Below are 24,659 nucleotides of genomic sequence, written 5' to 3'. Positions count from 1 at the left end.
GGTAATTGAGAGTAATTATGTGGAAAATTCTGAAAGAGATGGGAATACCAGACCACCTGACCTGCCTCTTGAGAAACCTATATGCAGGTCAGGAAGCAACAGTCAGAACTGGACATGGAACAACAGACTGGTTCCAAATAGGAAAAGGAGGACGTCAAGGCTGTATATTGTCACCCTGCTTATTTAATTTATATGCAGAGTACATCATGAGAAACGCTGGGCTGGAAGAAGCACAAGCTGGAATCAAGATTGCCAGGAGAAATATCAATAATCTCAGATATGCAGATGACACCACCCTTATGGCAGAAAGTGAAGAGGAAATAAAAAGCCTCTCGATGAAGGTGAAAAAGGAGAGTGAAAAAGTTAGCTTAAAGCTCAACATTCAGAAAACTAAGATCATGGCATCTGGTCCCATCAGTTCATGGGAAATAGATGGGGAAACAGTGGAAACAGTGGCAGACTTTATTTTGGGGGGCTCCAAAATCACTGCAGATGGTGAGTGCAGCCATGAAATTAAAAGACACTTGCTCCTTGGAAGGAAAGTTATGACCAACCTAGATAGCATATTCAAAAGCAGAGACATTACTTTGCCAACAAAGGTCTGTCTAGTCAAGGCTATGGTTTTTCCAGTGGTCATGTATGGATGTGACAGTTGGACTGTGAAGAAGGCTGAGCGCCAAAGAATTGATGCTTTTGAAGTGTGGTGTTGGGGAAGACTCTTGAGAGTCCCCTGGACTGCAAGGAGCTCCAATCAGTCCATCCTAAAGGAGATCAGTCCTGGGTGTTCATTGGAAGGCCTGATGCTAAAGCTGAAACTCCAATACTTTGGCCACCTCATGAGAAGAGTTGACTCATGGAAAAGACTCTGATGCTGGGAGGGATTGGGGGCAGGAAGAGAAGGGGACGACAGAGGATGAGATGGCTGGATGGCATCACTGACTCGATGGACGTGAGTCTGGGTGAACTCCGGGAGTTGGTGATGGACAGGGAGGCCTGGCGTGCTGCGATTCATGGGGTCGCAAAGAGTTGGACATGACTGAGCGACTGAACTGAACTGAACTGATGGGAACAAAAGTAAAATAGTCAATTTAAATGTAAAAAGAAAAATTTCTGAAATGAGATTTTTAAACTCCAGATTAACATAATCCAAAGTATAAAAGGGAAATAGCAAAAATGGGCATGTCTTCAGTGTTCACTTCCTTGACGTCATCAAAGGAAGTCAATTATTGTTGACATAATTAGTTAAAAAGAATTTTAATATTTTAAGATAATCATGTAAGATTACCTTTATAATAGAGTGTTAACCTACAAACCATCGATAAAAGCTAAAAGTAAATCGACACCAAGGAAATCAATACATCTTTGCAAAGGTGAAATATACAAAAGATAAGAAGCAAGCATTAAAATAGAGAAAACATAATTAAAATGACAGATGTCAAACCAAATACAATGTCCTAATAAGCATAATATTCTAGAACAATCTCTACGGTAAATCAGTGGAATAAGTACATTGTGAAATTTCTTCGTGTAGTAAGTAACAAAAAGTCTCTTTCACGTTTTGTAATATACTTCAATGAATTGCTGTCTTTTGCATTTCTGGAAATGTTTATATATATAAATAGATGGTACTTGGGGGGCCCTTGGCCCCAGGTGGCACTAGTGGTAAAGAATCTGCCTGCAAAGTGGGAAACCCAGGTTTGATCCCTGGGTCAGGAAGATCCCCTGAGTAAGGCAGGGCAACCCACTCCAGTATTTTTGCCTGGAGGATCCCATAGACAGAGGAGCCTGGGCTATAGTCCATAGGGTCGCAAAGAGTTGGACAAGACTGCAGTGACTTAGCAGGCATGCATGGCCCTTTAATTTCTCAAATAGAAATGGAGCCATCAGTAACAGTACAAAATAATACTGTTAAAATTAAATACATAATTTTGAAATATTTAAAACTTGGAATTTAAATGTACACAGATTCTTTCCCACCCCAGCCCGCACAGAGAAGGGGAACATTGCTGTCCTTCTTGTTGCCCACCTCTCCTCTTCCTCTACCCTTCTCTTTCCCTGCACCTTCACAACCCAAAGAGAAATACCAAATGATGTCAACTTATCTGCAAAATTTATTAGGCTCTTACAAGCAATAATTTCAAACTTCATCTGAGGCTTTATGTAGCTAAAGCAATAATCATGAAAAAGGATAAAGCTTAGAAATGAGCTCACTTTTTATTTATTATAAACCCAACAGAAAGGGGGAGAGGGAAAAGGGGGAGATGATTTAAAAAATCATGGAATAGTTATATTCAAATTCAACAAAAATAGAGGCTTAAGACTTTAATCACTTTCAATGAAAACATGAGATTGTTTCCATACTGGAAAATAGAGTCCATTTCCTAACTGGATTATATTCATTCACTTCATTCAAAATAGATTAATGAAGTAGAGACATTTGACAGATCACATAAAATGTTTAATAAAACTAGTGTAAATTACAGAAATTTACCATGTTAACACTCATCAGCTTCCCCTTCCATCAACTTCCTCTTTCTCCCCTCCCATGAATGTTTCAATTGCCTAGAAGGGCCTTTTCTAACACTGCTCTTCAAAATGAGGTAATTACTAATTCTATTATGGGCAAGGTGGGCTTTACTAATTGTTAGATAATTAGGTTCTTTCTCCTTATAATTTTGTTCTGTGTTTTTATGAGAATTAATGTTTGGTCTTGTGAACTGTGCTTTTCTGAATCACTACTACCTATTGGATACTGGAAGAAAAATCAAAGTGGCACATTTATGACTCATTTTGTTTGCAAGATGAAGTGGAGGGTGGATTTAGTGCTACCCTGTATTATTCTGTTGACGACCCCAGAGTAAAGTAAATAACTCAGCATATCTCCCCAAAGAAATGTTAGATATCAGATTAATTTAATGCAGTCTATGTAAGAGGAACAGAAAAATGAGATATCAATGCTACATTCCTTGGTGGGGAAAGGTAATATTTACCGTTGCTCAGACTAATCTTTCAACTTAGAGAGATTTTTTTTCTCTCTCTTTTGTCATCTAGATAACTCCTATTTATTCTTAAAAGTCTCAGCTTTGAGCTGAATGTAAATGTAAAAAATGGAAAAAATATTTGCAAATTAAATATTTGATGTGTTTATTATCCATATTATATAAAGGACTCCTCAAACTCAACGACAAAAACCCAACAGTCCAATTCAAAAATGGGCAAAGGACTTGTACAGACATTTATCCAAAGAAGATATACAAATGTCCAATAAGCACATGAAAAAAATATTCATTATCATTCATTATTAGGGAAATGCAAATAAAAACAACAATCAGATACCACTTCATATTTCCTAAGATGGCTATAATTTTAAAAATGAAAAATAGAAAGTGTTGCTTGAGGAGAAATTGGACTGCTTGTGTATTGCTGGTAGGGAATGTAAAATGATATAGCAGCTGTGGCAAACAATTTTGTGATTTTATAAAAAGTGACATGTAGAACTACCACATGCCCCAGCAATTTAACTTCTAAGAATATATCCCCCAAAATTGAAAGCAGGAACTAGAATAGATATTTGCACACCAATGTTCATAGCAGCATTATTCACAATAGCTAAAAGGTTGGAACAATTCCAGTGTCCATCAACTAATGAACAGATAAACAAAACGTGGTATACGCATATAATGAAATATTGCTCAACCAGTGAAGAGAATGACTCTGTGATATATGCTACATGGATGGACCTTGGAAACATTAAGCCAGTTATAGAAGGACAAATACTGTACAGTTTTTTGTTGTTCAGTTGCTCAGTCGTGTCTGACTCTTTGCAGCCCCATGGACTGCAGCACACCAGGCTTCCCTGTCCTTCCCCATCTCCTGGAACTTGCTCAGACTCATGCCACTGAGTCAGTGATGCCATCCAACCATCTCATCCTCTGTTGTCCCCTTCTCCTCCAGTTTTTTGAGGTAGCTAGAAAAAGCAAATTCATAGAGACAGAAAATAAAACAGAGGCTGCCAGGGGCTCGGAGAGAGGGAGGGAGAATTATTGCTTAATGGGTAGGGAGTTTTGTTGGGGAAAATGAACAAGTTTTAGATATAGATAGCGGTGATGGTTACATAGCACGGTGCATGTATTTAATGCTACTGAATTGTGATTAAAACGATAAATGTGAAGTTACATATATTTTATAACAATATAACAACCTTAGCTCACAGATGGTTGGTTTAGGGAAAACTTCTGAAATCCTATTATTTTCACACACTGATGATTATGCTTTTTCTACCATCACATTATCCTGGTTTGTAAATATGTATTTATTTGTGGGGGGTTTAAGGAATGCTTTTCTCTTCCCTGGGACTGTATGACCCATAATGATTTCCCTGTCAGGTTTGCTTATCTCCAGTGGTGTCTAGCTCATTGAAATAATTTGGTGTAAAAATTTTTATTGAATTATTTTTTCTAGTATTATGGAAGAAAACTAAAATACAATCTTGAGTACCACATGCTTTGCAATTATCTAAATCTTTTCTAGCCATGACATTTATAAAGCTGACTAATTTTAATAGGTCTTTTAAAAATATAATTTAGCAAATGTGGCATGACTAGGCCACACAGAAACACCGAGAAACAAGTCCAATTATTCTATTGTTACATCACATAATTATTCATGATCAAATTATAGGTTGTAGAAAGTGTGATTATTCCTAATGCTCTCTGAGACACATCATTTTCTTTAATTTGAACTTGATAGGGATTGAGTGATTTAGGAAGGGGTATGGCCACACATTTTGATTTTAGGCGATTCATCTGAAGACTGAGAACCGTGGTAAATAAACAAAGTTTACTCTGAAAATACACATATTTTGTTGTTGTTCAGTCGCTAAGTTGTGTCCAACTCTTCGACTCCATGAACTGCAGCTGGCCAGGCTTCCCTGTCCTTCACTATCTCCCTGAGTTTGCTTAAACTCATGTTCATTGAGTCTGTAATGGCATCCAACCATCTCATCCTCTTTCACCCTCTTCTCTTGTCCTCAATCTTTCCCAGCATCAGGGTCTTTTCCAGTGAGTCGGTTCTGCATCAGGTGGTCAAAGTATTGAAGCTTCAGTTTCAACACCAGTCCTTCCAATGAATATTCAGGACTAATTTCCTTTAGAATTGACTGGTTTGATCACTTTGCTGTGCAAGAGAGTCTCGCGAGTCTTCTCCAGCACCACAGTTTGAAAGCATCGATTCTTTTGTGCTCAGCCTTCTTTATGGTCTAACTCTCACATCCATACATGGCTACTGGAAAAACCATACCTTTGACTATACAGACCTTTGTTGGCAAAGGGATGTCTCTGCTTTTTAATACACTGTCTAGGTTTAAATTAACAGCGTGGGAAGTATTATGGATATATACACCTAATAACTTGCAAAAAACTTTTCAAGCAGTTTTTAACTGTTCAAGGGATAAACAACAAAGAAAAGTGAGACTTGTTCTGATTTTTTTTCTTTTCTCTTTTGACTAGAGTTTAAGATTTAAGAATAGTTTCTTTGCTGGATGCTTTAGATTCTGAATACCTGGCAGAATATTGACAAACATTCTGTAAGCATATTTAAAAATCAAATCTCCTTCTAGTCAAATGCTTTTTTCTCTTTTTTTAGTAGTAATGATAATGCTGGTGAGGCTGGTAGATTCAGTGCTGCTTAAAATGGGGAATTTCTCTAGTTCACATTAACTATATTGAAGTTATTTTACTGTGCGCCTATTCTTTCTTAATCTGCTTTGTTATTAAGAAGTGCATTCTCTGGTTGTGCCGCTTAGTCTGTTTTTCCAAATAGAAACAATTTCATGTTTTTGTAAATAAATGATTAAGACTGTTTCTGTTGGGGCTCTAATAAGTTTGTGTATGCTTATGATGTATGTCTTTCTCCATGATCTAGGGTTTTCCCATCTGCTAAATGCCATTGAATAGTTTCACAAAAAGGCTGCTGAGAAACTGGTTGGCAGAGAAACAACATTCAAGCAATAGAAGTTAGTATAATATGATAGAGAATGTTTGGGGGTTTTTTTCCTCTTGGCAGCTGGTTTGAAAATTCTCTTTGGGGAAAGTTTTGTTTTGTTGTGTTTGGAGGAAATGTGTTGGTGAGCTACTTGGGGGAAGAGCAACTGCATCGTGTATACTCAGATACAGCAAATTGCTCCCAAGCTGCGTTCTGAATCCAATTCTTACATCAGGGCGGCTGTCACTTTGAATTTTTTGGCTGAAGGCTAAGCGTCAAAGAATTGATGTTTTCAAACTGTGGTGCTAGAGAAGACTCTTGAGAGTCCCTTGGATAGCAAGGAGATCCAACCAGTCAATTCTAAAGGAAATCAACCCTGGCTATTCGTTGGAAGGACTGATGCTGAAGCTCCAAGACTTTGGCCACTTGATGCGAAGAGCCAACTCATTGGAAAAGACCCTGGTGGTGGGAAAGACTGAGGGCAGGAGGAGAAGGGGGCGACAGAGGATGAGATGATAGGCTGGCGTCATTGACTCAATGGACAAGAGTTTGAGCAAACTCCTGGAAATAGTGAAGGGCAGGGAAGCATGGCATGCTGCAGTCCTTGAGATTGCAGAGTTGGACATGACTTAACAACTGAACAACAGCAACAATTATATGCTTATGTAAATTCGGGTATAGCAGCAGGAGCAGGGCTAAATTGCTTTACATAATAAAGGGGTGAGTGTTTAGGGGGTTGTATTTAATTACTTCTAAAATAGCAATTAGGTGGAAATTTCATGATACCACACTTTCTTCTCAATAAAATGTACTGGTCAAGGATGCAGCTGTCAGAAACGCTACTTCCTGTTTCTGGGGTTATCGGTCTGAGGCAGGGCAGGGGGTGCCAGTGGGTGGATAATGACAGCAGAGGTGTTGGTGGTGGCCTCACAGCTCTATCTCCTCAGATTCCTGTTCTACCAAAAGGCGGATGTATCATGGTAATAAAGGCTACTGTCCCTGGGGCAGGACACTTACGTTTTTTTCCCAGGAGTCTTATGGGGAAATCCCTTAACAATTTTTTTTTTTTTAATTTTAATGCCCTGAGGCACATGGGCTCTTAGTTCCTGGGCCAGGGATTGATCCAGCACCCTCTCCATCGGAAGCACAGAGTCTTAACCACTGGACGGCCCAGGGATGTCCTAACAATTATTTTTGTCTTGTTTAAGATATTAAAGAATAATTTTATTTCTAATTTACTAATGAAGCAAAAGTGTAAGCAAACCAGGTCCCTTAAGAAAGCATTGGCAGATAAGGCTTATTGCTCTCAGTACAAGCAGACATGTATCTTTAAAAAAGGATGCAAAGACCCCTGAGTTACCTTTCTTTAGATAATGGTCATATCTGTTAATACCCGTGTTCCTTTTCCCTAAAATGTAAAAATCACCATATAACTTTGCCTGGAAGGCCACTTGAAGACTTTAATGTGCACTCTGAGATAAAAGGAGGAGGATCTGGGGAAATAAAAAAGAGACGGTAAAACCGAAGGGAGAGAATTCAGAGGGGAGGGACCATGTGCTGAGTTTGCAACTCATCATGTTTGCAACTAGATATAACCTGTGTCACCTCCTGTGAAGAAGCTTAATAGACAGCTTAATACCACAGGCACAGTGGTAAAAAATCTGCCTGCCAATGCAGGAGATTCAGGAGACCTGGGTCAGGAAGATTCCCTGGAGGAGGCAATGGCAACCCACTCCAATATTCTTGCCTGGAAAATCCCATGGACAGAGGAGCCTGATGGGCTACAGTCCAAAGGGTTGCACTGAGTTAGACACAACGGAGCATGCACACAACAACAAAATTCTTTATCTGTGGTCTCTTTTTTTGTTCAGTCACTAAGTCATGTCTGACTCTTTGTGACGGTATGGACTGCAACAAGCCAGGCTTCTCTGTCCTTCACTATCTCCTGGAATTTGTTCAAATTCATGTCCATTGAGTTGGTGATGCCATTTTACTGACCTGATATAAATGAATAGAAGGATCTTGGGAAACACATTTTTTAAAAGAGGAAGATGAGAAAAATAACAACACCCCAGTCTCTGAATTATTCCTTTGAGAGGTGCTAGCCATCAACCAGGAATACCCATTTAAGGCTTTTGTTGTTTAGTCACTGTCATATCCAACTCTTTTGCAATGCCATGGACTGTAGCCTACTGGATTCCTCTGTCCATGGGATTTCCCACTGGAATGGGTTGCCATTTCCATTTCCAGGGGATCTTCCCAACCCAGGAACTGAACCCACATCTTCTGCATTGCAGGTGGATTCTTTACCACTGAGCCACCTGGAAAGCCCATTTAGGAGTTTCCCTGAGTAAGAAAGAAACTTCTACCAGGGATGTGCCATTATCAAGTTTAGAGTTTGCCTGTTACAGCCAGGAATGTTATCCTAACTGATATACTCTGCTTGTCTATGGAGAAATTAGCAATTGTTCATGTGTATGCCAGAGTCCAAGGATCAGAGAAGACAGTTATCTTATTGTTAGCGTATGGAGCAGTGGTTTGAGTGGGACGTGCTTGAAAACCAACATGTCAGCCCCTATTCCAGAGCTCTTCCTCTCATGAGTATGTTGCAGGGAAGGAAGGAAAAGAAAGCATTGAATAACCCAAAACGTGGCTGCCTCAGTCCTTGCTTCTATAGCTGGTCATGAGGTCTAAACGAATAGTCATTGCACCCTTCTTATACACTCCCCACTCAATTCTACTTTCACTTTACCCTCCACCAGCACTTTAGCAAGACAGAGTTCTTTTTTGGTTGGATGAATCACACCTTCATTCCCAGGGGATCTGAGCCTGTAGGGTCCTGGATGCTGCAGCTTCCACTGTCTATGAGTACTGGACAGAGAAACACTAGAGGCACTCCAGTGTTGCTTTGGGTTCTAGGCACAGTCCTGGTCAACGTCATTATGTAACAACCCCCAGACTTCTCTTTGGTCATGGGGACCATTCACTCAAGCTAACACAGGGACCACTTTATGAATATATGTCAAAATATGTACCCATTACTGCTTAACTTTCACCCTCATGCTTTTCATCTTTTTTTATATGCTTGTTTACTTTTTGGAGGGCCAACATTTTTCAATTTTTCTCCTGAAATTTTCATTTAAGTAAAAGTTTTTCACTTCTAATGACTCTCTCTTGTTGATTTTTTTTTCTGTTTTATCCTTTTGTTAACCAGTGGACATAATATATGCTCAAATATTTCTGAAAAGAAATAAAAGAGACTTGGATTTCAGTTAAGGTCCTAGTCTTTGCCCTTGATGTAAGAAATTTTGAGATATGGAGACGTCATTGTGGCTTATACATAATTTGGTTTGTACTTAATGCTAACTAAAGCAGCCTGTCTTATGGCCCAATAAACATACCTTATGCATCTACTTTAATGTTAAAGGAAAGATTGTCACTCATCCAGTTTTACAAAGAGTTGTGTTGCGATCCACTGCAGTCACTCACCAGCAGTGTGCCTTGAGGGAAATTCAGGCTCGGAGAAACAGGATGAAGCATTCTCTGCTTTGAATTTATAGACTCTGGCTCCTACATAGTTAAGATGCATATCTAATGAAGAATTTCAGTGATCTCAGATTCTTGCTTCTTCCCATACTTGGAAAAACACTAAAATCATTCACTTGAGATATCTATTCTTTGCGATCAGCAGTAATCTTTTACCAGGATGTATATTAGACTATGGATTGTTATGGTTTAGTCACTAAGTTGTGTCTGATTCTTTTGCGACACTATGGACTGTATTCCACTAGGCTCCTCTGTCCTTAGGATTTCCCAGGCAAGAATACTGGAATGGGTTTCCATTTCCTTCTCCAGGGGACCTTCTTGACCCAGGGATCAGACTCATGTCTCTTGCACTGGCAGGTGGATTCTTTACATCTGAATAACCTGGGAAGTCCCAGAATATGGGTATTTACAGCCAAAGGATTTCACGTATATACTGGCTCTTTCCCTACCTCTTTGGAGCAGCCCCTTCAGAGCTGCTAAGAGGCTGTTTCCCAAACTGTAGTCCTCAGTTTAGCTTGAATAAAACTCTCTTCCTAAGAAGGCAATGGCACCCCACTCCAGTACTTTTGCCTAGAAAATCTCATGGACAGAGGAGCCTGGTAGGCTGCAGTCCATGGGGTTGCTAGAGTCGGACGAGACTGAGAGACTTCACTTTCACTTTTCACTTTCATGCATTGGAGAAGGAAATGGCAACCCACTCCAGTGTTCTTGCCTGGAGAATCCCAGGGACGGGGGAGCCTGGTGGGCTGCCGTCTATGGGGTCGCACAGAGTCAGACACGACTGAAGCGACTTAGCAGCAGCAGCAGCAGCAGCAAAACTCTCTTCTGTTCTTATTATAGAGTGTTTGTTGGATGTTTGTGCAAACAGCCTGAATTATCTCTGTCTCCTCTGGAGTTAATATTCTGTTTTGACTTGGTCTTTTCCTTTATGTCCTTCAGTCCATGGGGTCACAAAAAGTCGGACATAACTGACTAACACTTTCCCTTGCCTTTATGTTACTACATAAGTAAGAGTAATTGATAACACCTGTGACACAATCCCCCAGTTCTTAGTGTTTTAACCCTGTAGACGTTTGTGTGTGTCTGCTTAGTTCCCTCTTCATGTAATGTCCAAGGCATATCTTCCCGGTCGGGAAGCTCACCTGGACAGCTCTTCTAATGAAAGATGATTCTGAGACCCAGGACATGGCCACATAAACCTTCCCACTGATGTCACAACAGTGAGAGAGGAGGACCACATGTGGGAGATTTGATGTTTGGGACCAAGCCTGGAAATGGCACGTTTCTGCTCACACTCCATATTCAGAATTAGTTGGCTGGCTGGATCTGGAGGCAAGGGATCTGGGAAACATTATTTTCCTATACTTCCAAGAGGTTAATAAAATGATATGATAAATCTATAGCATAGTCATTGCCACAGCTGTTTTTCTTGGAAAACCAAGTATCTACTGATACTGAGCACACAGACGCACACGCTGATACTCCATCATCCAATCATGTTCATGAAATAAGCATAAGTGACCTGTAACTGACAACATTTCTCCTGATAGTGTGGTCTTTCCCCTGCACGAGAAGATTGACTGCACATGCTCTTTGTGGGTGTGGTATGTGGACTACCAGGCTTTACTGTAAGATAAGCAAGCTGGCAACCTCTTCTCTTGAAGTCATTGCCCCTCTTTTAAGTTTGATTAAACTTAAGTTTAATTCCTCTGATAGGTATTTTTCCAGCTTTATGTTACAGACATTTTCCTTAAACACATTCATATGTGCAGAGGTCTGAAAGGAGGCTCTGACTCAGCAGTCATTGAGTATACAGCTTTGACACCAATTGTCTTGTATTAAGTTCTTTCTCAAGCTCTGACTACCTCCATCCCTGTGGACTTTAAGGATGGACTTAAGTCCATCCGTGTGGACTCTGTCCACAGCTGCTGTGGTTCTGCCTCAGCTGTGACTTGCTCCTTTACCTGTGCTGAACTGTGTCTCTCTTTACTCTCATATCTCAATTTGGCTGTAGCCATCTTTGCTCTTAGGCTTCCCAGGTGGAACTCATGGTAAAGAACCCACCTGCCAATGCAGGAGATGTAAGAGACATGGGTTTGATCCCTGAGTTGGGAAGATCCCTTGGAGGAAGGCATGGCAACCAACTCCAGTATTCTTGCTGGGAGAATCCCATGGACAGAGGAACCTGGAGAGCTACAGTCCAGGGAGTCACATAGAGTTGGACAAGACTGAAGCAACTTAGCATGCATGCATATCTTTGATTTTTCACAAACTCATAAAATCTTGATTTGCTAGTATTTTCCTTATATTTCCAGTATTCAGCAAGCATATTAATTTCTTCTCTTTTATGCTCATTACCAAAACTTATATTTCAATAGCTTGTTGCTCTTTTCGGGGTGTGGAGTGCAAAAAAATATTTTGTTCAAACTGTTATCTTGTGTGCTCATTTCTTAAACTGTAGTTTAGGAAATCTAAAAGTGCTCATTTCCTCAACTGTAAAATGGTCTAGGTATCAGTCTTATAAAGATTAAACATATACTTTGTACATGTCTGGGCTTCCCTGGTGGCACTTGTGGTAAAGAATCCACCTGCCAATGCAGGAGATGTAAGAGACACAGGTTTGATCCCTGGATTGGGAAGATCCCCTGGAGGAGGGCGTGACAAGTCACTCCAGTATTATTGCCTGGAAAATCCCATGGACAGAGGAGCCTGGTGGGCTACAGTCTGCTGCTGCTGCTAAGTTGCCTCAGTCATGTCTGACTCTGTGCATCCCCATAGACGGCAGCCCACCAGGCTCCCCGGGCCCTGGACTACGGTCTATAGGATCACAAAGAGTCGAACACGGCTGAAGTGACTTAGCATTAACATTAGCGTTCATACATGTCCACGACAATCTAAATATGCAGTTAATTTTAAAAATAATGAATTTTTTAAAAAATTAAACGTACCAGATAGCTGCCTTTCAGAATCATTATGAGGATTAAAGGAGACACTATATGTAAAATTACACAGAGGTGACTTCAGGGGGAGTGGATTATGTGACCCCAAAATATACTACTTTGTCATGTGGATTGTTATGAGCTGATGACAAGCAAGGCCTCACAGACTCAGGAAGAGGTATATTTGTTTGTTTTCCTTTCCACTTATTGCCTAAAAGAATTTAGATAGAGGGCCTGTAGCAGGAAGAGAGCTAGTATAAGAGAGAGCTTTTTTATTGGTTGTGCTGGGCTGGGCTTCTCTCTAGTTGAAGTGCACGTGTTCCTCTTTGTGAGGGGCTTCTCTTGTTTCAGAGCACAAGCTCTAGGGTACATGGGCTTCGGAAGTCATCACTCGCAGGCTCTAGAGCACAGGCTTAATAGTTGTGGCCCAAGGACTTAGTTGCTCCACGGCGTGTGGGATCTTCCCAGACCAGGGATCAAACCTGGGTCTCCTGCATCGGCAGGTGGATTCTTTATCACTGAGCCACCAGGGAAGCCCCAGGGCTAACTTTTTAGATCAGAAAGACTTAGCTGCAGAGCATAGCAAACTTCTGCTCTCCCCATCTCCCTAAATTGTCTTCCTCCCCTTTGAAGTCCCCAAACCCTTACCCTCTTCTTCTTTGCTCAGAATGGCATGTAAACTTCAGTTGCCTGTTTTAGAGCCTCCTATCTTTGGGATTCCCATATGTATGAAATTTATTTTTTTCTTCTGTTGATCTGTCTGATGCCAATTTAATTGCTAGACCAGCTAAAGAACCTAGAATAGAAGAAGGGAAAAGATTTCCTTCCCTATGTGGTATTTATGTAGTATTTAAGTGTTAAGTGTTGTTGCACTCTCTCTTTCTAATCCAGGCCTCTTGAATGCAAGAGTGATCTGAACCCCCAGGCCCTAGTGAGGACACAGGGGAAGGAACCACATCACATGGGCAGAATCTTAGCTTTAGGCAAGTGGTCTGATTGACCCATTACTGTAGAAGATCAAAGAGACCAGCAAAGAATTGGCCTCGGGAAATTTATTTCCCCTGGCCTAAGCATTCACATTTCCTTTTAATTACAGATTTATCTGAACATCTGTGTGTGAGCAATTTATCCACAAGACTGCCATTGTCTCCTCCCTGTACACCATCCCTGTGGCTAAGTGATTTTCTGTTCCCCACCCCCACCGAAGCTTTTTATGAATACCTTCTGAGTGCTGAGAGGGCATGTTTCTGGTTCCGGTTTACTCAAAAGCTCTGAGGGTTTTGGTAATGAGTTGGCAGGAAGGAAGGGACAGAGCTTTGAAAATGTTAGGTAGGTAGAATAGGGAAAAGGAGTCCAAAACGGCGGTGGCTAAAAGACAAGGGAAAAGCCCGAGAAAATAGAACAAAAGAAGGTCCGAGGACCTGAGTGAGGACCTCAGGTAAAACAAACAACACTCCTGGCTGGCCCAATTTACATAGGACAGGCCCAGGGGGAGATAAACATATAAAAAGAGGAGCCAAAGCTAGCTCTCTCTCTCTCTCTGTCTCTCCTCCACGCGCTGGGGTGCTCTTCTCTTCATGTCTTTGGATCGACGTGCCCTCACGCCTCAAAGATGGATTTTCCTGCTATCTTCTAAATAAAATAGAGCTGTAACACTGAGCTGTAACACTGATTTGTCTAAGCTATAACATGGTCCTTTTGAGATCTGAGAGCTATAACACGGTCTGTCCAAGATCCGAGAGCTGTGACATGCCGAGGGGGCTTTAATGTCCGTCACTCCAAATCTTTGTTGTGATGAGACAAAGAACCGAGGAACATACACTCGCATGACAAAAAGAATAAAGAGGAAAGAACTAGCTTAATAAACATGGAGGGTATTTAAAAGGATAGCTGTGAGTATGAAAATGTGAATGTTATGATTATTAGAAAGCTAGGTCCGGAAATCAGAGGACAAAGAGAACATGGGTTGAACAAGTAAACCAATTGTCCAGGTATGCCTCCGCCTTGACTTTTTCTATACGTTCAGGATCTTTGGGATGAAACATTGGCTACACGGAACATCTTACGTTAGCAGATTGATTCTCTTCTTTTCTTTTCCATCTGTTCTTCCTGTCCTGGAGTGCACCCTCGTCTGTTAAAGGCAGCCATTGTTTTGCACTGAGATTCAGCTCTGTAACATGTCTGATGATGAATCACTGGCACCAGACCCTCCAGCAGTCCTTGTGTTCCTCTGTGTTTCCTACATCTGTGCCCTGAAATTAACTGTGAGCACCATCCATGTGTTGTCTTATACAGTCAATGAGCAAGTGTCTAAAACAAAGATGTCCTTTCTGAGTTTACATCAGTCAGGTTATGCATTCTTCTGCTGGTAAGAGATGTTAAATCATCCTGGCTTAAAAAAAAAAAACAAAAAACAGTTTTTAAAAAATTTGCATAAGAGAAGTCCAGAGGGAGGCAGCCTAGAGCTGGTAAAAAGGCTGTGGGGTGAGGTTTTTGGCAAGAAAGACATTTCTCTTTCACATAAAAGCATGAAGGTAAGTAGTTCAGGGCAGTTGTAGAAGCTGCATGATAATCTGTGACCCAGAATGACTTTCTGCTTTGCACTTCCTACATCAGCAATCCTCAACCTTTTAAGCACCAGGGACCAGTTTCATGGGAGACAATTTTTTCATGGATGGAGTTGGGGGGATGGTTTGGGGATGATTCAAGTGTGTTACATTTATTGTGTACTTTATTTTTATTATTATTATGTCAGTTTTAGCTCAGCTCATCAGACATTAGATCTCTGAGGCTGGGGACCTAGAGTACTAATAGCCTACGATTGAGTGAAAGGCATCCCGCTGACATGCCAAGGAGCAGAACAGAGGGAAGGGAACAAATGGTCATATTGACTTCCTTTCAGGACTTTTAGTGAAAGCTGCACACAACTGGCCCTTACATCTCATCACCAGGGCTCCATCACTTGATTATCACTTGATTATGCCTTGTTATAAGCAAATCTGGAAAAGAGAATTTTTATTTCCAGTTTCCATGTACCCAACTAAACTTAATTGTGGTTTATGAGAGTAGAAGAAGTAGAGAGCAGATATTGGGAGACAATTAGCAGTTTCTGTCAAAATAGAGTATTTTACTTGGTAGAGAACATGGATAAATAAATAAAGGATATGATAAAGTCAACCACTTTAAGGAGAACAGAATTTTAATCCCAGGAAATCAATAAAAATTAAACAAGAGAGTAATTGCAATTATAGCTGCATGACTTTGCAGTAGACAATTACTTATGAAGTCATAATAATATAAACACCATTTTAATTTTCATCTTTCAGAGTCCACTTACAGATATGGCACAACATACCTGATTATGCTACCAGATGGAATGTAAGTGATATCAACCTTGACAATGTCGGAGTAAAATTATAGATGATAAATTAAGTGCATGGGAGGAAGAAAAAGAAACAAAGGTTTAGGATATCAGTGTCATCATATTATAAAGTGAGCAATGCATTTTTAAAGGATAAAGGAATAAAGATGAAAGGATGTGTGAAGTGTGAATATCGCTTAGAGGTACAAAAGTAATTAATAGACTTTATATAAATGGTGATATAATTATGTGGGAGTTTTGGGCTTAATTAGGAGAAGGAGTAAGGGACCTAAGTGCTCATCTATTAAAACTCTACCACGCTGCCTGGAGGAGGGGGCTGAGGGGGGGATGGAGCGGGAAGCTGGGCCTAGCAGATGTAAACTTGTATATATAGGGTGGATAAACAAGGTCCTACTATAGAGCACAGAGAACTACATTCAATATCCTATGATAAACCATAATGGAAAAGAATATTAAAAATGTATAAATGTATCTACATATGTATAAGAGGATCACTTTGCTGTACAGCAGAAATTAACACATTGTAAATCAACTACTGTCTTCCCAGGTGGCACAGTGGGTAAAGAATCTGCCTGCAATACAGGAGACACGGATTTGATCTGTGGGTCGGGAAGGTGCCCTGAAGGAGGAAATGGCAACCCACTCCATTATTCTTGCTTGGAGAATCCCATAGACAGAGGATCCTGGCGGACTATAGTCCATAGGGTTGCACAGAGTCAGACATGACTGAAGCAACTAAGCACAAATCAACTATACTTCAATAAAAATATATTGATGAAAAAGACTCTACCACCACACACTAATTGGCTCTCTCTTCCCAGTGGGGGGTATCCCATGTTTAATATGCTGCAGGGAGAGCTTCTCTCAGGCTGTCGGGGGAGCTTCTATTATGGACTTAGAAGGTAGCTAACAGGATGTCACATGTGGAATGATAATATCAAAGGTATACACTGGAGGAATAGATGAATGCGCACAGAAATGAATTGTAATCCTTTCCCCCAAAATGTTTTTATTTATTTGTTTGGCTGCACAGGGTCTTAGCTGCCATATGCTGGGATCCTTGATCTTCGTTGGGTCATGAAGAATCTTCAGTTGCAGCATGTGAACTCTCCCCAGGCAGGGGACCCAGGTTAGATCCCTGATCAGGGAACTAGATCCCATGGGCTGCAACTAAGAATTTACGGTCCTCGATACAGGAGGATTTCTATTGCTCCAAGAGATGCATCAGATTAACCCACTATGATACAGTAAACCATTCAAACCACCTGTACTGAGTGACCTTCTTCTCCCTTCTCCCAAGTAAAAGGCTATGCAGGCTTAAGAATATCTCCCCAGAGCCTGTGACAATTACAATTTTCATGATCAAATTTTAAATTCATAAATTGGCACTCTAACTTATAGAGCAACCTTTTCCTTGAACTCAAATAAATCAAAAGAGGCTGATCTGCCTTTTCTATGTGGGTCCAAGTGGATGAGCCTGTGAAGCCACAAATGCAGCTTGGGCTGTGATCGCTTCACTAAGGTGAGTGGCATCAAGAGAACGCCTTCGGTGGTCAGCACAGCAGATGGCTGACGGTGTCCCAATCTCCTTATTTGCCTTCCTCTCAACTCCTTAATGTGTTTTTTAAAAGGAGTTAAGCCTTAGTCTCAAAAACTGGGGAATATGGGCTTCATGAAGTTGTCTTCTGCCCTTGATCCCTTTGCTTGGGCTTCTTGGACATTCTGTGATTCTCCTTATGCTTCTTTGTATCCAAAGCTTCCTTCCAAACAGGAATGTTGTTCTTTCCTTACACTCCTGTTTCAACTATCCCTCATATTAGGTTCTCGAGTCCTGCTTTTTCATTCCATGAGCACACAGGTTCAAATCCTGTCTCTACCCAGCTAGGAGTGTTCAGTGAGGAAAACTATTTATCAACTTTAGAACTCATTATTTCCATCCATAAACATAATGAGTTGACTTTAATGAGCTATGAGGACCTCCTGTGGTGGGAATTAATGGGGATTAATTAAGCTATGGACTCAGGGATGGACTGGAAAGATTCACCAAGACCGACAGTTCCCAAGGTAATCAACCAAAGAGATGATTTCATTTCAACGTAAATATAATCCAAGAGTTTGAAAATGATAGTAATCATTTTATTTATTTAGTCTAGGGACAATAGGTAATGCTTTGTAATAATTTCCTGTGTTAAGAGCCAAGAGCCCTCCCTCTTCTAAGCCCTGCTGACCAGGACCACTCCTTTAATGATAGTCTCATAATCACTCATCCTCCCAAGGCCTCTTTTAACTACATGCTTGTGTTCGCTATGCTGCCTTCGTTGGAAACTGCTCCCGAGGCCTGGCTCTCTGTGGTCAATGTCACTCACACCAGCTCCATCCTTCTTCTCTTCTTCCTCTTTTCCTTCCCATACTTCTCCATACCTCTCCATCCCTCCCTTCCCCCTTGTGCCTTTCCTTCCCTTTCCCTTACCCCTCATCCCTTTCTATCTTTGTCTGGCACATGCAGGCTGCATTTTATCTACTTGTATGCATCTCAGAAGTTACTGACTTATTTATCTATATTCAGTGCATCTTATGAACACTGCCAACGTCTCCAGCGACTTGCCTCTAAGTTTCTTTATCCTCTTTATTTGCTTTCTTGTGTCTATAACAGATTCTAACATTCTTATAAGGTAGATCTGTAACACATATAAATGTTAGGTACACGCCAAATGTAAATAACATGCCATAGGCACATTATAAATATTTTTTAATTCCTTGTTTCTTGCTTTTTCATTACATTGAAAAATTTGAAGTCTAGACTTGTTGCACAGTGCCAGCTTCTTTCTTTAATCTTTATCTTCTTACTTTAACTTTCCTTAGGCTTGAGACATTGTTAGGAAGAAATACTTGAGTTCACCTGACCTGGACAAGCTTCTGCTGTTAATGAAAATACCAAGTTGGGGCTTCTTCTTAATGTTTTTTTTCCTCCTCGGAGAAGGCAATGGCAACCCACTCCAGTACTCTTGCCTGGAAAATCCCATGGACAGAGGAGTCTGGTAGGCTGCAGTCCATGGGGTTGCTAAGAGTCGGACACGACGGAGCGACTTCATTTTCATTTTTCACTTTCATGCATTGAAGAAGGAAATGGCAACCCACTCCAGTGTTCTTGCCTGGAGAATCCCAGGGATGGGGGAGCCTGGTGGGCTGCCATCTCTGGGGTCGCACAGAGTCCGACACGACTGAAGCGACTTAGCAGCAGCAGCATATAATTATAGTTTCATTAAACTGAGGTGTAATGGCCACACCTAGAGCTTTTATGAAACATACAGAAGCGAACACTCTCTCTTGGGTGTGTGTGTGTTTCCTGTATGGTGACACAGCCTCCCGAGCCTGCAAAGCCTGCCTCAGCTACTTCACCAAGGACCTGAGGGATGGTTTGGAGGCAAACTGGAGGAGGAAGACCTTATCACTAACATCTTATTGATCTCTTTATTAATCCATTAGCGGGACCACGCCTCACCTTGACTGCTTACCTTTCAAAAATCCCAAGGGAAAGATGGAGCTTTACTCCTCCAAAGACCCTAGCAACGTAGGAACTCCTAGGTGACTCCAATCAGTCCTTTTGCTTCCATCAAGCAATGGGTCATATTCAACATAATATTTATGCCTTTATGGGTGGAGAGATATTACAATTAGATATATTTCCGATAGATACTTTAATGAGCAAGGCTTCACAGACATACTCAGATACAATGCCCATTGTTTGTTTTACCACTGTGATCAAATAAAGTACTGACATTTTTAGGAGACCTCTAGCTTATGGAGAAAAAAAAAATTGGAGGAAGGTTCTTTATCACAGTGTATATCCCTCAGCCCTTTTTGAGCCCTGAGTAGATCTTATACTGACTTCTGGCTGCATCTTATGCCTCATTAGATCAGCTGGTATTCCTCAGAAAATTTTCCCAGAAATTTTGTTTTCTCTCCTTTGTGTAACCCTGACCGTATGTTTTTTCCTAAATTCTGCACAAACATGTAATGAGTATCTTCTGTGTAGAGTTGTGTGTATGTGTATGTGTGTGTGTGTGTGTGTTTGCCTGCATTGTTTTATTATAAGCGGCTCTAAAAGCAATTTGTTTCCCTTGCTGTGTTCTTAGAATCTTGCTTTATTCTTAGAATCATAGGATTAGAATCATTCAAAGAGTAGGCCTGTATTTACTTAATAACATGTTTAAATGAACTGCCTGTGCAGAGATAGAGGTCATTTAACCTAATCTTTCATCCACTGGCTGTTGATTCCTTGTTCTGAAGGAGGGTCTGAGGGTATTTACTGACCATTCAGCCCAGGGGCAGAATGTTATCTATAATAATGTCTGGCATATGATGATATACTCAGGAAATGTTTATTATGATTTTTAATTTTATTTTATACTTTGATTCAACTTACCTTAGATTTTTCTTCTCTTTCTCATACCCCTTGATCCCATCACAACTTTTCCTGACGTATTTGGCTTCATTTAGAGGCCCTTGGTTCACGGAGTCATCTGGGAATCCTGAAATTCTCAGTTTCTATGAAATCCCAGGTGTCTTTCACATATCTGAATTTCTTAAGCCTGCCAATATCCATGCTAACAGAAAACCCAGTTCTGTTGTCCTTTGTCTCCTAAACAGTCTTGTGAAGAGGAAAATTAAAAAAATATTTCATCTCTTTGCTCTGATCTGAGCTTTTTCTTGTTTCCGTCTCCATGAGGGAAGCAAAACCAGCCACTCAGCCTGCTGTGCACCCCACCATGCGATGAGCTCTGGAGCCAGGCTGCCTGGCTTGCTCTCTCGGCTCTGCTGCTACTGACAAGTGCTCAGTTGTGTCCGACTCTTTGGAACCCCATGGACTGTAGCCCACTAGGCTCTTATGTCCTTGGGATTTTTTCAGGCAAGAATACTGGAGTGAGTTGCCATTTCCTTCTCCAGAGGATCTCCCCAACTCAGGGATCAAACCGGGTCTCTTGTGTCTGCTGCATTGGCAGGCAGATTCTTACCATTAGCACCAACTGGGAAGCCCTGGTCTCGTGGCTCAACTATCTGCTAATCTCGTGACCATGGGCAGAATTATCTAACTCATTTGTGCCTGGGCTTTCTTATCTGTGGAGAGGGAGCTGCTGTTGTTCAGTCACTAAATCGTGTCTGACTGTCTCTTTGCAACCCCATGGACTACATCATGCCAGGCTTCCCTCTCCTTCACTATCTCTTGGAGCTTGCTCAAACTCATATCCATTGAGTCACTGATGCCATCCAACCATCTCATCCTTTGTCACCCCCTTCTCCTCCTACCTTCAACCTTTCCCAGCATCGGGGTCTTTTCTACTGAGTCAGCTCTTCGCATCAGGTGACAAAAATATTGGAACTTCAGCATCAATCCTTCCAATGAATATTCAGGGTTGACTTCCTTTAGAATTGACTGTACATGAGATTTCCCAGGCAAGAGCACTGAAGTGGGTTGCCATGCCCTCCTCCCAGGAATCAAACCTGGGTCTCGTAACTCTCCTGCATAGGCAGGCAGGTTCTTTACTACTAGTTCCACCTGGGAAGCCCCAGAGAGGGGGCTGATGGATAATGAAATCACCTGCAGCATAGGGCCTTTGTCAGGATTGAGTTGTTAAATATTTCAACACTGAGAACAGTGCCGGAGGAAGAGTAAGCACCAATAGCTCTTAGGGGGAAATGAGTACCTGTCTGCACAGCAGCGTTGTGAGTCTCTGCCCTGTGATGAGGAATGATGTAGACGATGCAACACAGGAGCTTTGCAGTCGGTCAGCACTAGGTGGAGCCCAAGTGTTGAAGGTGTGGTGTGACCTGGGGCAGATGAGTTAGTCTCTCTAAGCCTCCATGTCCTTATCTGTTAAATGGGACAAATGCCAGCGACCAGCCAGGGTGGTGGAACTTTACCTTAAGGAGGACAAGATGTGAAAACAAGTCAATGGCACCTGGACACAGCAAATATTCAAAACATATTACCTGTCAGAAAAAAGAAATTGCCCATTCCCTATATCTTTTTGCTTAGTTAGTGTTGGTTGCTCAGCCATATCCAACTTTTCTCTACCCCATGGACTGTAGCCTGCCAGGCTCCTCTGTCCATGGGATTCTCCAGGCAAGAATACTGGAGTGGGTAGCCATTCCCTTCTCTAGAGGATCTTCCCAACCCAGGGATTGAACCCAGATCTCCTGCATCACAAGCAGATTCTTTACCACCTGAGCGACAGGGAAGTTCTTGTATTTCTTTGAAAGTCAAAGTGAAAGTTGCTTAGTCGTGTTTGATTCTTTTCAACCCCAGGGAATTCTTTAGGCCAGAACACTGGAGTGGATAGCCTTTCCCTTCTCCAAGGGGTCTTCCTAACCCAGGGATCGAACCCAGGTCTCCCACATTGCAGGCAGATTCTTTACCAGCTGAGACACAAGGGAAGCCCCCATATCTCTTTAGTTCACTAATTTTTTAAACTTGTTTTGGGAATTTATCATTTGTTTTCAATTGGCACATGAAGCTTTTTTTTTTTTTAATGACTCTTTTTTAAAAGTCTTTATTGAATTTGTTACAATACTGCTTCTGTTTTATGTTTTGGTCAGGAGGCATGTGGGGTCTTCGTTCCCTGACCAGGGATTGAACCTTCACCTCCTGCATGGCAGGCGAAGTCTTAACCACTGGGCCACCACGGAAGTCTCCTTTATGACACTTTCTTAAAGTAACTCCTTACTTTCCTGGAACTTTTCCAAACTGCTGTCTCAACTTCCCTCAGTAAAAGATAACAGAATTCTAATCTAGTGTATACCCTTCAATAGAGCACAGCAAGATTTTAAAGGGAGATATGAATGAAGCTTTCCCACATCTTCACTGCTGTTAGTAATTTCAAGAATAAACATACCTGACAGGTCAAATAATTGTTGCTATTGATATGACTCACTGCAGGTCTTGCATTTGGAATCTTAGGGTGTGTGTACAAAAGTGTGTGTGTGTGTTTGAGTGTAGCCATTGACTTCTCCCCTCTTGAACTTGACTTTCCTGCGTTGAAGCACCTTGCTCTGGGAGTGACAGCAACTAGACACCCCAGTTCTCATTCTGATTTTCCCTCGAATGGTCTCCTTCTTGCCACCTGCTCAAGAGTCTCCACTATCCCAGTTAACCACACCCAGAGCTCAGGACACCACCCTTTCTCCTTGGCTGCTTTGACTTGCTTCTTATTAGCCAACCTACTGGCAGCACCCAATCTCATCCCTGTGGTGTTCACATTACACAGTTGGTATCTGCTCTGTTGCTCATATTGTTTTTTTCCCTCAGCTTATTTCTAGATTCACATCCTTGTCCTATGGAGTCCTCCTCTTTTGATACTGTGCCTCCAACTTTTCTCTCCCATTCAGAGCTCCCCCAGGTCAGCAATCATAAGAGGTGGGGGGGTGGTGGTGGGACTGACCATACTTTGGGCCATTTTTAGCACTGTTCCTCTGCTCCTCAATATTGGAAGTGTTTGCTCTTTATGTCCTCAGTGCTCCTGAAGTCTATAGCTTAGCATCCTCGGTTGACCCATTTTCACAACCAGAGATGACTGAGTAACCGATCTGTGTTCTTTTCTCTACTCTCCCCTCTGGCATTCATTAATGAGCTTGATCTGCCTACTGAATCATCTCTCAAAGTCTTAGATCTTACACCACTTGGGCCAAACACTGAATGCCTTCATCTTACCAGAGAGTTCTCTCTCTACATCTTTTCCATCAGCATTTCCAATATTCCATGTATTTCTCCCAGTGAAATGAAATATTTTTGGCTCTATGCTCTACCAGGAAATAAACCTTTTCCAAATGCAAATTTCTGAGCCCAGGTGAAACAAAGCCAGCTATTTGGAAGCCATTAGCTACTTCCTGCCCAGTAAGGGCTGAGGAGCTGGAGGTGGGGCGTGGGATCAGCCACATTAGTCATCTCTTACAGTAAACAATGAATTGAGTGAGTGAAAGTTGCTCAGTCGGTGTCCAACTCTTGGTGACTCCACGGACTGCAGCCCGCCAGGCTCCTCTGTCCATGGAATTCTCCAGGCAAGAATACTGGAGTGGGTTGCCATTCCCTTCTCCAAGGGATCTTCCTGACTCAGGGATTGACCTTGTGTCTACTGTGGCTTTTGCATTGCTGGCAGATTCTTTACCGCTGAGCCATATGAATGAAGGGGAAGCCCAGTGAATTAGGAAGTGAATAAAAGAAAGTAGGATTGGCCCCAGATAGCTAGATGAAACAAATGATCTTCCCAAACTTGTGAAGTCCGTGCTAAGTTGCTTCAGTTGTGTAAAACTCTATGTGACTGTATGGACTGTAGCCCGCCAGGCTCTTCTGTCCATGGGGATTCTCCAGGCAAGAATGCTCGAGTGGATAGCTATGCCCTCCTCAGAGTATCTTCCCAACCCAGGGATCAAACCTGGATCTTTTATGTCTCCTGCATTGGCAGGCAGGTTTTTTGTTTTTTAACCAGTAGGGTCACCTGGGAAGCCCCCTTCCCGTACATAGAAGATCGCTAAATCTCTTCAAGTGAGAGATTTGACTTTTCTTAATTAAGAGTAATCTTTTAATATTCAGATAACCTGCCCCATGCTGCAAACTTGTATATAGCCTTACTCCTCCCCCGCCTCCTCAGATCAGCCCTCTCGGGGTCACCTGAGATACTGTCTCTTGGGCTGGAGTCCTAACATTTCCACCCAATAAAACCTCTCACTCTTAGGTTGTGTGTATTTTTTTAGTCAACATCTCCCTTTCCTGGATCATTCACTCACGCTGTTCTTTGTCTTTCACATGTTTGTCC

General features: G+C 41.6%; 1 long non-coding RNA gene across 3 annotated transcripts; it reads right to left on the bottom strand.

Annotated features, from left to right (window-relative positions):
- Positions 1–14,193: 14,193 nt before the first annotated feature.
- Positions 14,194–22,128, bottom strand: LOC123334908. 3 transcript variants are annotated; one of them, XR_006553108.2, is made up of 5 exons: positions 22,075–22,128; positions 21,555–21,771; positions 20,276–20,500; positions 19,365–19,498; positions 14,194–14,859 (listed from the first exon to the last, which is right to left on the bottom strand). It is a non-coding gene; the product is annotated as an uncharacterized LOC123334908 (long non-coding RNA). The 3 variants fall into 3 exon arrangements; XR_006553106.2 differs by lacking the exon at positions 22,075–22,128 and having other exon boundaries at positions 21,555–21,997; XR_006553107.2 differs by lacking the exons at positions 21,555–21,771; positions 22,075–22,128 and adding an exon at positions 21,157–21,216.
- Positions 22,129–24,659: the final 2,531 nt, after the last annotated feature.

The sequence above is a fragment of the Bubalus bubalis genome, chromosome 8, assembly GCF_019923935.1.
Source record: "Bubalus bubalis isolate 160015118507 breed Murrah chromosome 8, NDDB_SH_1, whole genome shotgun sequence".
Lineage (NCBI taxonomy): Eukaryota > Metazoa > Chordata > Mammalia > Artiodactyla > Bovidae > Bubalus > Bubalus bubalis.
This window is presented reverse-complemented; position numbering and strand designations above follow the sequence as displayed.